Genomic DNA, 13,417 nt, shown 5'->3' with positions numbered 1-13,417 from the left:
GTACAAAGATATCTGCTCTGTGGTGGGAGTTGAGGAGTGAGCCTTTTAGAGAATAAAACCCTCAGGATACCCTATGCAGGTCCCACCAACCCCTGTGGATCTCAAGTTTCTTCCTCTGAAGAACTGCCCATGAGTTGTTTCTTTTCTAACACTGATGCCTATGGTATTCTCCAGCCAGTTCTCTCTCTGTGGCAAAATGTTTCTTAAACAGCAAGAGAACACCAGATAGTCAACTTCCCATTGTGAACAATAATAAAGAAGTCTTATTTAGCTTTTAGGAAGTATGGAAGCTTAAAGAACATTGGCAGACCTTCTCTTCTATCTTGCTTAGTACATTAAAAGCACTGCCTAAGGAAAACCAGAAAGTATAGAACACACCATAGGTAATGGAGATCTAACTGAATTACTTTCTGGTTCATTATTAGACCTCTGTTAGACTCTTGTACCATGTATCAGGATCCATAATTTCAGAAGGATGGAAGAACTGAAAGGGAATCAAAGAAAATACACTAAATAATTCAAACGCTTAAGGGAATAAGACCTAGGAGGGACGGGATGCAGGTTATTCATACTGGAAAAGAAAAGGCTAAAGGGAAATACGATGCTAGTGCAGCAAAGAGCATGAAGGCCTAGGAAAACAAGTAACCCCGGGCACGTTACTTGTACCTTGGCTCCTCATTTGAACAAGGAGAAAGTTGACTTGGATCATCTCCAAGGTCTCTGGGCTCTGATGATGAAAAGGATAGTGACATTTTCTCCAATGTCTCAAACAGAAATTTAATCTGTCACATATGCCACTGAGCTAAGACACATTACATTACTCTCTAACCCGAGAAAAGGACAGAGAATGAGGATATAGGAGAGCTCAATGGTCTCCAGCAAGGAGGTCAGGCAGAAGTGATTCACGATTGGAGGCAAAGGTGGGGGTGGGGGGTGTAAGCATCTAAGAGAAAAGGCTATGCGGTTTATAAAGTATCATAAACGACAGAAAATAAAGTTGGACAGTATCAGCCAGTGATGTATGCAAAGTAAAGGCTAATTAAACACATCACAGGGTCAAAGATTAACCAAGCCTTCTCCGAGGCTCAATGTTCAGTAGACCAGCCGGCCACGGCCTCTAGGCTTAGAGTTTATAAGATGGGGGCTCTTCACGTTTCAGGGGCCCCCTAATCCATAAACATTGGCCAACAGGTAAGAAAAAGTTTCCTTGACAATGTACACATTTACACATTGAGTCAATTCTTCCTCAAGGCTGAGGAGAAAGAACCCCTGGTAACTTGTGGAAAGGATGCTGGCGTAGGGTCTGGGGAGAGGCCACCTCACATTTCCCTCTAGCGATCGCAGCTCTACCAGGCCCCCACACCCACGTCGCCCAGCAGCTGTTTCACAACCGTCCCTCAACCCGCGGAGCCCGTCCTCTTTCCAACAGCTGGAGGCCCGGGGATTCCGAAAGCGCAACGCAGAGTTCCACTTTCCGGCTCGGGAGGAGGCGCGCGTCCGGGACCCGGGACTGCCCGGGCCAAGTCCCTCCCGCTGGGGCTCGCAACCACTGGGGCTGTCGGGGGACACGAAGGGTTTCTCAAGCAGTGACCCGAGCCCCCAGAGCGCCCTCTCCGCTCCCGAGGGGCCTCCCTCAGTCAGATCTCGGTCGCCTTCCGGGGACAAGCCACAGAACTGAAGGTTGCTGGCCTTCCCCGGCCCCTACTCACCAACTCCTTCCAACTTCCCGGCCCCGAACTTGGCCCGCCCCGGGGCGTGGGGAGCCCGGTGCCCCGGCGCGTTCCAGGCGCTCGTGCTGCCTGCACCTTCCGCCTGGCCGGCCCTTCCTGCAGCGCGCGGGGGCCGGACCGCCAGGCGGGCAACGTGGCCCTTCCCGGGGTTGGGCGGGGCGGAGCGGGGCGGGGCGGGGCCGGCCGAGGGGCGGGGCCGGCCGCCCCTACCCGCCCCGGGCCCCTTCTTCCGTGCCCGCCTCCCTTGCCCGACCTCTCAGGACGACTCGCGGTCTGAACGCCCCAAGTTTTCCGGGGTCCCCAACTTCGGGAGATGCTGTGGAGGCAGCTGTTACCATTGGGCCCTTCCCTGCTCCCAATCGCAACTAGTCAACCCAACTTGTTGATACCCGTGAACCCAACCCCACTCAACCCACTCCTGTCCAAACTTCCCTAGCCCCAGAGCCCAGGTAGGCCGAGCAGCCTACCTCAGTAGGGCGATTCCCAAAGCCAAGGGTCTGGGAGCCTGTTCCCCCAACTCCTAGCTTCCAGGTGGGAGGAGCCCGGGGCCACAGAGGGGGGCTGCAAGGGTGCAGGGAAGTGAGAACAGGAACCAGGGTGCCAAAAAGGAAGCCACGGAGGAAACACCTGCAGCCAAAATCAAGAAAAAGCAGGCTGGAGGCTTTCGGTTTGTTTGTTTTTTTTCCTTTCTTTCTTTCAGGGTGAGGAATGAGAGCTGTTAGTTCTTAGTACAAGAACAGAGAGAGACAGACCTTTCCCTAAGGTAGACTCAGCAGATCTAAAAAGGAAAGGCCACAATTAGGCCTTTGGTAACCCTATGAAAGGCGATGGGGGAGGACCCTAGAAAAGCCTAGATGTCTCTATCTGAACCTAAGAAGTGAGGGTGGGGAGTTAAGAACTACTGGCTACTCCTGCTGATGGCTTTCATGAGAAGGACTGAGTCCACAGCTAGCTAGTCTACCATGTGATCAGAACACACTCTTCCGGCACTGGCACCTGCCCCAATCCATTTCCCTCCTTGTGTTCCAGAGCCTAGAGAAGGCCACAACTTTGTGGTATGTGGTTACTGACTTCACTCACTAACTTATTTCTAGGTGAAAACTAGGAATTATGCAGGGTTCTAGAGAAACAAAGGCAGGGTATGCCACAATTTCCCTGCATGGGAGTGAGAAGCTAAAATGAAATTGCAGAGACCTCCACATGCTAGATACTTCCCCACACACCATGCCCTCCTAACAGATCCACAGAGTACACACAGTCCCATTTTACAGATAAAGAGATTGAGGCTTGGGTTAAGTGCCAATTTGCTGAAGGTTATAAGACCTAATGAGGGTCATGGCCAAGTTTTAGACCCAGTTCCAGCTTCCAAAGATGGCACTCATTCCCTCTCCTCACACAGCCTTGGGTACAAATGCTCTTTGAGATAGCTGTATGTCCAATGGCAGGTACACAGTGAGACAGCAGGAAAACCCTAGCCCTGAAAGAGAAAAGAGCTGACATCTCAGTGAGGCTGGACAGTGTGTGTGTCCAAGGTCTCCAGTTTTAGCTGACTATGTGGATTGTGACAGGAGATGGGAGGCCAGGCTCACGTGCCAGCCAGCACCCCATATTTCTGTAACTCAGCACTCTAAGCTTTTCTTTTCTTTTTTTTTTTTTTGGGGGGGGGGTCTTTTTCAGGGCCAAACCCGCAGCATATGAAGGTTCCCAGGCTAGGCTAGGGGTCAAACCGGAGCTGTAACCTCTGGCCTATACCACAGCAACACCAGATCCAAGCCACATCTGTGATCTACACCACAGCTCATGGCAACACTGGATCCTTAACCCACTGAGCAAGGCCAGGGATCAAACCTGTGTCCTCACGGATACTAATCAGATTCGTTTCTGCTGAGCCACGACAGGAACTCCTAAGCTTTTCTTCATGAAACAGATACGGAAGGCCTACATATTAATACTCCATGTCAAGGCAAAAGAGAAAACCATAAAGTTTTCTAAAAGTGTAAGAAGTTGGGAAACACTATTTGTAGATCCAAGACATCAGGATGGAAAATCACTAAGACAAAGGACACAATGCAATGGGATGCTGAAAGGTGGGGAAACCAACTAGCCCATGAGATATCAGATTCCCGCCTCGACCAATAGTCCTTCTCTATCAAAGGCTGTTCATTGGGGAACAGGACAGATGACTCTGTACCAAAACTCACACCCCATCAATATAGTCCTCTGTTTAAATTCCAAGGCTCATAGGAAAATCTAAGAGTAGAAATTCCCTGACTATAAAAGGCCTCTCCCAAAACAAAGGGCCTGGTTTGAGAATCAGGATGAACTGAATTCTTGGATGGAAGCTAGAGAAAACATTTGGTCTCAGGGGCAAGAAGCCAGGATGATGAGTGCCAAATTGACCTGGGAAAAAAGGCCCCAGGATCTTAATAGAGGATTCATGGAGAGGGGTTATGGGGAAAGAGGGCAGAAAAAAGGAGCCAGGTACCTGAATTTGGGAAATGAAACAAGGATTAGATTACATGAAAATGGAAGAAATGGGAATATCTGGTCCCATCAACTCCTAAAAGAGTATTAGAAAGATAAGGAAGTGAAAACTGTTCCAAGAAACTATCCTCCCATAAACTATGCCCAAGATACCCTGAACCTTTTTATAATTTGGAAAGAATTATAAAATCTGTCTGAACTTAAGACAGATGTTGGCTTGAAACCATGAGTAGAAGTAAAAACAAAGTTTTAAATCAATGATGTATCTGTTTTCCCCTCCCCTCTCCTCTCAACAGTCCCACTCTCCATGGAGACCCAGAAACTCAACCTATCAATATTAAAGAAAAAAGATGAACACAATAATCACTGAGCAATGTCTGTGAAATGGAACTTTTGGTTAGCCACCTACAATTCCTTTTGGAAGAAAGAGGGTATAAATGAATCAGTTACACCACATACAAAACATTTGGCTTAAGTCTATCATTGGTCCTGGCTAAGTGGCTGGACATCCACTAAGTGCCGTACCCTGGCATACCAGCACCCCTGTAAGAAGGTGCCCCTAATGAGAAGGCCGATGGCTGTCTTGAGAGGACTGTCTCATGGAAGGGTTGGGCAGAGGACAAGACTATTTATTTCCTTCAGTGGCGACAACAGGCTAGAGGAATTCTGGCTCACTCTAGGGAGGAAACGTCTTACCAGAGAGGCTGTCTGACAGGGCACTTGAGTTCCCCTCCCTGGAGGTTTGCAGCAGAATCTGGACGGCCCTTGTCAGGTCAAATACTGTAAAGCAGTACAGCAATCACAGCATCTGCCACTCCACACTCAGGCGAGCCCTTCCTGTTCAGGGCTTCTGTAGCTTCCCCCAAACGTATCAAACTGGGAGAATAATTCCTGCTCTGTTCTCCTCAGAACAATGTGGTGACGAAAAACTGACACAACACACAGCCTGGACACTTCACATAATGTAAGCACTGTACAAATACAGCACAAAGTCTGTAGTACTTCAAGTGTTTCAAAGCACTCATAGGCCTCCCAGGCAGGATGAGGCTGCAGAGGCATTCTGGGACCATGCATCCCTGGGAGATCACTATGATCCTGGTGTCTAAGCAAAGACTAGTACCAGGAATTTGCTGGGCAGAGCTGGGGAGGTGACATGCCACCCTGAAATCCATACCTTCTAAGGCAGAAGCCTGGCCTCAAAGGGGCTACCCCAGGCATTAGACTAGAGAAGGAACATCTAGGGCCAGTCTGCCTGCCCAGCCCTCAGGCCACTGGGGGACTCAGGGACTCCTGTGGCAAGGAAGGAAAGAAAAAAAAAAAAGAAACTAAGTCATAAATACATGATTTTCAGCTTGGAAATGACCTCTGTTAGTGCTGCCAGTCTCCAGTGAATGTGACGCACAGGTGTTACACAACTAGTGAGAGACAAAGAGATGCTAAAAGCCAAGCTTCCTACCCCTTGCCCAGGCCACCATACCCCACTGTCTATCAAAATTCCCAACATGCCTCCTTTTTGCTGTTTGTTGTCACTGAGAAAAGTAGACATCTTGGCATAGGTAAATTGGAGTTCAAGGAAGGAGCAAGCAGGAGTTAAGAAGGTAACCATGAGAGGTTCTGCCTCAAGTGGGAAGAGAGCCTGTCTAAAAAGTGGCAGTCTGAAAAACACTACCTTAAAGAGCAGGATAGAAGACCAGGATATGGCATAGGAAGGAAAGGCCCAGTGCTAAGAAATGGAGCTCCATCTCCTAATCAGACACTTGGTCCTTGAAACTTACACTGCTATCCTGAAGAAATACACTTGCCAAGCTGACTGGAGAGCTCTGAGAATCGACAAGGTATCTGACAGAATACCTCAATTTCAGTTTTCCTTGAAGCCATAAACCTTTGCCACCACTTCATTATCTGAGATATTGTTAACAGCCACAAGATGAGAAAAAATTCAGGGCGGGCTTTTTTTTTTTTTTGGTCTTTTTAGGGCCACACCCTGGGCATATGGAAGTTCCAAGGCTAGGGGTGGAGTTGGAGCTGCAGCTTCTGGCCTACACCAAGTCACAGTATCTCGGGATCCCAGCTGTGTCTGTGACCTATACCACAGCTCATGGCAACGCCTGATCTTTAACCCAGTGAGTGAGGCCAGGAGTGAGGCCAGGAATCGAACCTGCCTCCTCATGGATGCTAGTCGGGCTCGTTATTGCTGAACCACAACAGGAATTCCTAAAGCAGGCTTTTAATTAAGGACAAACAAGGCTTTTGCCAGAGCATTAATTCACTAAAGGAACAGAACCCTTAATACAGAGTTTTTATCTATGTAACAACTATACAATTGTATCAAGCAATGGCAATGTTATGGTTTTATATGTACATGACCCTGGATACTTCTCAAATCTGATTTCACTTGTTCCTTGTTAACAACCTGTGACGGACTTGAAAAGTTAATTATCCCCATTTTGCAAGTAAAAAGAACATGGCAGAGCTTAACCGACATATCTAGGTGTACACACTAAGAAAGGCAGGGCTAGAGCACAAATCCTGATTCTCAAACCTGCGTTCTGTTCCTCTGCTCTTTCCATGAGGTTTCACTGCCTTCACTTGATTATAGTGGAAGGAAGAGAGACAATTTAGGAAGTTATCTAGATCATCTCCTACCTGCCCCCATCAAGATAGTGTATTCAGTTAGCTCCCCAAAACACAGCAGCCTACTTCATCCTGGGTAATCCATTCCAGAGTTGTACTTAGCCCAAAGTGATTTGGAATCCTATTATCTCAATGTTGAAAAGGCCCCTACAGGTAATATAATCCAATCTCCCTTCAGAGGCCTAAATTCTTTTCATGTTTTCCTTGGCCTAACCTCACAACTGTCATTGCTCACAATCCCTTGCTAGGTACTCCTCCTGCCTAGGTAAGGAGAGACTGTGAATAAGCCTGCAACCCATGAGAGTCAAGGAGAGGTGAAGTCTCCTTGTTTGGCCATCGGGGTATGACAGCATCCCAAGAGTTACTCTATCCCACACTTATTGCACAGGTGCAGCAAGATATCAAGTGGAAAATGAGACGGGAACCTTACCTTTCTTCTCTTCTCTCAGCTGCTCCTCTGGAGATCATCAAACTCCCATCCAGTACTCCATTTCCAAAACTGGGAATCCCAAGTCAGGTACACCAAACAAAGTGCAGCTTCTCTCCTCATAGCCAGGTCCAAAGTCCATGGCTGAGTGGACTCTGAGGGGGAGGAGTCTGGGGGGGAAGGGGTATGTCCAGGCCCCTCCCCCCCCACTACAGGCTTCAGCGTCCCTCCCAAAGGTCTGCTACATCCCTTCATTCAGCTGGTTTATTAAGCCCAGAGTCTGGTGACAAGCAGATCCCAGGTACTATCCCATCTCTTGTTCAGGGAGGGGAAGTCATCCACTGTGAGCACTGGCCAGTCCGTCTTCTGCTCAGGCTCATGAGATGAAACAGGCCTTAGAACCCGCATGGCCCAGGAAGCTGATTTCTGAATCAACCTGCAGAATATGTAAACATCATGACACTCTCTAATCTATTATATATCCAAAAGGATTCCTAAGACTCCCTACCTAAATTAAATTAAATTCCTTTATTCTATCATCAAAAACTCTTCCCTAAACACTCCGCAAGGTTATACCTACCTCACTTACATTTTGCAGCCCCAAACTCAGTCACCTCGTAAATATATATACATGTTTAAGGCTCAGAATAAAGGAGAGACAGCACACATTCCCACTCTAGAAAAGTAACCAAAAGAACTGCTGTGTGGAGACTGTCTTCTAAGAAAGACAGAAAAGAACATCCTCCAGTTTTCATCTTAGTGCCAGACACTAATCGCCCTACATCTCTCAAGCTTCTTAGGGTGTAGAGTGTTTAGTCGGCCAGTTCTCCCGGTATGAACTAAATCCATTCCAGACCTAGACGCTGGCACCTTCTAAAAACATTCTTTGCTCCCTTCCCTGCATCCTCACCTCCACCCCCAACTACCAAAACTGTGCAAGTAATGTAATACCCAATCTCCGTCAAACTCCTTCCCGGGGCCATTCCTGGGAGCACTCTCTAGAAATGTTGAGGCCCGAGTCCTACCAGCAATAGCCCCAGTGATGTCCCAATTTTTCAATCCGGTAGCCCAGCCCGGCTGCCCCCTCCGTTCTAAGTTTATTCCTAAACACACACAGACACACACACACACACACACACACACACACACACACACGCGCGCGCGCGCGCGCCCTTGCTTCCTGTAGGGGCGTGGCGTCCACAAGAACGCCCCCCACCCAGCCAAAAATTTAACTCCTCCCACCCTTCTCCTCAGAACCCCGTGCTCGGTGTTCACAGGAGGGGGGGTGACAACGCGACCCTCTCTAGACTCTGACCCCCTATTCCTCCGCCGCCCAGACGACCCTCGCCTTATCTACGCTGGGGTGTTACCTGAATCTCGCTCCCCCCGCCCCCAACTTCAGCGGGGAACTGAGGCCTCCCCCCAGGTCCAAATCCAGGCCCCAGGATGGGTCCTCACCGCCGGCCCAGGCCCCACCCCCTCGACCCCCGGCGGCCGGGCCCTCCCCTTGCGCTCCTTTCCCCCTCCCACCACCCACCACAGCCACTTCCGCCCTCCTCCGGAAGTGAGCCTGTTGTAACTGCCACCTCCCGTCATCTCGCCTTACATCCCCCCCGCCCATCACCACCGCCACCAAGGGAACACGAGATATGGGTCTGCAGGACTTGAGGTTGCTCTGCAGCCACTAGTCACAAGACCGGAGACGTGGTGTAGGCAGGACGGGGTATGGGTGAGAACGGAGCTGGGGACGAGAGTAACTGCTGTGCAAGAAGGGGCGGGCAAAGTATGTAGCAGAGAACAGGAGCTCGCGTCACGTCGAGACGCGCGGGAATAAGAGCGCATGCGTCACGACGTCTCGGTCGGGGTGGCGAGCGTTGGTGCTTGGACTGCCGGGCTGGCGGGACTTGGGCGGGGAGCGGGCGGGGCGAGGAGCGCGGAAGTGGGGGCGGAGCCTGCAAGGGGCAGTCTCGCTTAGTCCTCTGGTTTTACGGTCGCCTAGCAACGGTGTGCTTGTTCCGGGTTCTTGAAAAAGCCTGGGCTGCGCCCCCTCTCCGGATGTCGGTCCAGGTGAGGAGCAAATCCGGAAGCCCCAAGCCCTGTGTTCACCATTCCAGTGTTGAGGGCTCTGTAGCAGTACTAGAGGAAAGTACTATTTTGTTCATCGCTTACTTTTTCTCACTGCATCTCTCACGGAGTCGGGACCTTCCTTGGGTCTGAAAAGAGAAAGAAAAGAGTGAGACTACTCACAAAGTAAGTCCCCCCGATCCCCGCGCCCCCAGACACCTAGTTCTCCATTGTGCACGCACTGTGCAGAACACTTTGCAAGTATTAGTACCCATAGGTCAGGACCACGGTTACCACTCCCTGAGCAACAGAGAACTCTGCCCGAGGTTACGTGGCTGTAAAGTGATAAGAGGCTGGACTCGAATTTCCCAGTTAGTAAGTTAACCTACACTGCCACTATTGCGAGCCACCTGAGACCAGTCTCCTCTTAAAGAAACCTTTCACACCTTCAAACATTGGACTTACAAGTTCCAAACTTGCCTTGTTGCTTTTTTCTAAGTACATCGGTCTGACTTGCTCTTGATTTCAAGCTGAATGTAAGAGGAGCTAGTACTAATTTTTGTTCATATGTCATCCGTTTAATGGCAGGCTCTAGAATTTTGCCAGGACTATGGACATATGTGCAGCCTTTGTTTTTTCTCATTATTTAAAACCGGAACCTAGATTCCAGCCTTCTGGCATATATTCTGTGGTTTTGTGACTTATGAGAAGAAATATATGTGGTTGGTCTTTGTCTAGTTTCTGACACCAAGCTTCTAAAATCTTTGGAATTTCACAAGTGACAAGAGCACAAGTTAGATCTTTGGTTCTGATACTTGGCGTCTGACACTCAGTTCCTGACAGAGAGCCCCAGAAATCCTTGAAATTTCCTAGGAGATAGGAGTGTCATTTGTTCCAAGGAAGCAACTTTGGATGGGCTCCTGGACAGCTTCTGGATGGGAGATGGTCGTTGGAAAGACCAAGACACAATAAGAAGCTTGGAATTTTTAGCGCCCCCCCCCCCACATTCTCTTGAGGTGAGAGAAGGGTTGAAAATGGAGTTAATGATAAGTCATGCCTAAGTGATGAAGCATGCATTAAAATCCCTGTAGCGGGGGGTTCAGAGAGCTTCCAGCTTGGTGAACACATCCATATCTCAGAAGGGTGCCACACCCCAACTCCAGGAGGACAAAAGCTCCTGTGCTCAGGACCCTCCCAGCCCTTGACCTCCCTATCTCATCTGACATTCATTTGTATCCTTTAATAAACTAATAAACATAAGTAAGTGTTTCCCTGAGATCTGTGAGCTGCTCTAGCAGGGAATCAAATCCAAGGGGAAGGATATCATGGGAACCTCCAAGTAGAACAGAAACTGTGAGTAACTTGGGGACCTACTACTTGCATTTGGTGTCTGAAGCAGAGTCAGTCTCATGGTACCTGGCCCCTAACCTGTGGGGTCTGATGCTATCTTCAGGTTATGTCAGAACTGAGTTAAATTGTAGGACAACCAACTGGTGTCACAGAGCACTGCTTGGTGAACACCTCCATACATTTGGTGTCAGAAGTGAAGTGTTCTGTATGAGTAGTAAAGAAGACACACAGGATAAAAGACTGGATTTTTCTAGTACATAAATGGATCTGACTTGCTTTTGACTTCAGGCTGAATCCAAGAGGAGCTACTATTAATTTTAAGAGTTTATATGTCATGCATGTAATGATATGTTCTAGAATCTTGCCAGTGCTGTGGATGGATTTGTAGCCTCTGATTTTCCCCCTTTTTGAAAACTGTCTTCTGGAATATCTTCTATCCACATGAGTTCTCTAGATTACTAGCAGTGACCAATTTACATGTTTTCAGTACTGGGAAAGTAAATAGTTGCTAGGTCAGGAATCTTGAAATGACTTTTCTATTTGGAAAGATGTCATAGTATTAGAAACAGTCTTAAAACAAAATTTATATTGTTGATACACTCAAATAATACAGATCCACAAATAAGTTCCTGATCTTTGCACAACCCCAGACTTACTCCAACCAGCTGTCTTTCTCATCAATAATGACTCCATTTCATTTTCTCAGTCCAGAATGCCAAGAGCCATCCTCATCCTCCTCTCTCACATTCTGTACCCTATCTGGAAGTCCTGTTGGCTATATCTTCAAACTATGTCTAGGGTTCAACACCTCAGTATTCTCACAACCACCTTCATTTCACACCTAAACAATGAGGTTCCTCTGCTCTTCCTTGCCTCCTCCAGTAGCTTAATCTTCACATTGCAGCCAGAGGGATCCTGGTATTACTCTGCCTAAAACCCCACAGGGCTCCCCAGTTCACTTAGAATAAAAAGCCAAAGTCCTTACAGTAGCCTATAGAGCCCAACACCAACTAGCCTGCTTACCCCTAACTTGCTCTCCCTTTCCTTACTCTGTGTCAGCCACACTACCATCATTGCTATTCCTTGAACCCATCTCAGGGCCTTTGCACTAGCTGTTCTCTCTGCTTGTAAAGCTCTTCGCATATTTTCATTACTCTTTCAAACCTTTTCTCAAATGTCACCTTCTCAGTGAGACCTTCCCTGACCAACCTATTTAACCCCTGTGCATTTGCCCACAGCATTACCAGTCGCCCTTACCCTGCTCCATTTGTTTGGTAGCATTCGTTTATCAAATCCCAACATATTTATCAGGCTTACTACTTACTGTCTCTCCCTGCTAGAATATCAGTTCCATGAGGGAAGGCTTATTTGGCTGCTTTATTCCTTGCTGTATCCCAAATGCCTGGAGGAGAGCCATGTGCCTGGCCCTTAGTAGGTGCTCAACAAACATTTATGGAATAAATGAGCTTGAACAACTATTTTCATAATGGAGTATTCTTATGCAGACCTCTTTCACCGGCAGATATATGAACATACTGATAAGCATAGTATGCATTATGGTATTTTGTCACTGTACCATAGAACTATCATGTTTCTAAATATTTTCAAAATTGTTAACCACTTTTGCTTTTTAAATATACTTAGACTTTTTCATGCTTTTTACAATAAGTCAAACAATAGAGTTGTGCAGAGAGAAAGTTAATTATCTTCCTACCTTCACTAATCGCTCCCTGCTAAAAAGAACCACTTTTTTTTTTTTTTTTCTTTTTTTGGCTGCCCCGCAGCAAATGTTGTTTCAGGGCCAGGGATCAGATCCAAGCCATAGTTGGAGCCTAAGCCACAGCTGCAGCAATGCCTGATTCTTAGCCCCCTGTGCCAGGAGGGGATCAAAAATGCATCCCAGCGCTCCCAAGACTTTGCTGATCCTATTGCACCACAGCAAGAACTCCTGAACCACCCTTAAATTTAATGGAGATCTTTCCAAATATTTTCTTTATACACACATATGCATATGTAACAGGTACAGATTTCACAGTTCAAAGACAAGTATGCCTGAATTGTAACTTTATTTTCTATAACACAAGGCAGTTTCTATTTTAGACCTCATTCCCTCTGATGGCGGAAAAACTAAATTAATTCAAGATAAATGTTAGCACTTTATAGTTTGCTTATTTATTGGTGATCAGTTATAGTTTAATTCTGGTGAACTCTTTCTTTGCTCCTTCTACCTCATAATTACCACGTTTTTTAAAAAAATTATTGTGAAAGAAATATATATTCATTACAGAAGAATAGTAAATCATAAGCAAAATGCAAAAATAACCATCTGTAAAGCAGCCAGAAATCATCAATCTTTCCAGATTTGTTCTTTTTATATGTATATGCATATTTGAGATTGTATTATAATTAGCTTTTATTGCTTAATGCATTGCAAACATTTTTCCATGTCAAAAATATATTTCTTTGATATTTGTAATGACTGTGTGGTCTCCCATTATACAAATATACCATAATTATCATCCCTGTTTTTGTACATTTGGATTGTTTCCAACTTTTCCCTTTTGTGAAATTACTTGTAGCTAAATCTCTGTGCACATCCCTAATTATTTCCCTAGGATAAAATCCTGGAACTGTTGTCAAAATGTGCACTCATTGTTGAAAGCTTTTGATGCATGTTGTCAGCAGATGTACAGAAAGGTGTCACTGCTTTGACTCTAGCAGGCAGGAG

The 13,417-nt window shown here is 47.0% G+C and overlaps 1 protein-coding gene and 1 long non-coding RNA gene across 13 annotated transcripts in view; one reads left to right on the top strand and one right to left on the bottom strand.

The window, feature by feature from the left end:
* MGAT1 (mannosyl (alpha-1,3-)-glycoprotein beta-1,2-N-acetylglucosaminyltransferase) overlaps positions 1-13,417 on the bottom strand; it is a 71,226-nt gene that overhangs the window by 11,808 nt on the left and 46,001 nt on the right. For 3 of the 12 annotated variants that reach the window (XM_021082378.1, XM_021082381.1, XM_013991801.2), the window contains exons 1-2: positions 8,646-8,800; positions 7,279-7,711 (exon numbers count right to left, since the gene is read on the bottom strand). The gene's annotated coding sequence lies outside the window, so the exon portion shown is untranslated. The other 9 variants (XM_021082389.1, XM_021082376.1, XM_021082383.1 and 6 more) reach the window with 7 other exon arrangements.
* The window catches only part of LOC102164181, a 51,065-nt gene continuing 46,785 nt past the window's right edge, over positions 9,138-13,417 (top strand). Inside the window, exon 1 of the long non-coding RNA XR_002341589.1 lies at positions 9,138-9,525. This is a non-coding gene — a long non-coding RNA (uncharacterized LOC102164181). The remainder of the gene's footprint in view (positions 9,526-13,417) is intronic.

Source organism: Sus scrofa, chromosome 2 (assembly GCF_000003025.6).
Source record: "Sus scrofa isolate TJ Tabasco breed Duroc chromosome 2, Sscrofa11.1, whole genome shotgun sequence".
Lineage (NCBI taxonomy): Eukaryota > Metazoa > Chordata > Mammalia > Artiodactyla > Suidae > Sus > Sus scrofa.
The sequence above is the reverse complement of the archived record's forward strand: the minus strand, read 5'-3'. Positions and strand labels throughout refer to the sequence as shown.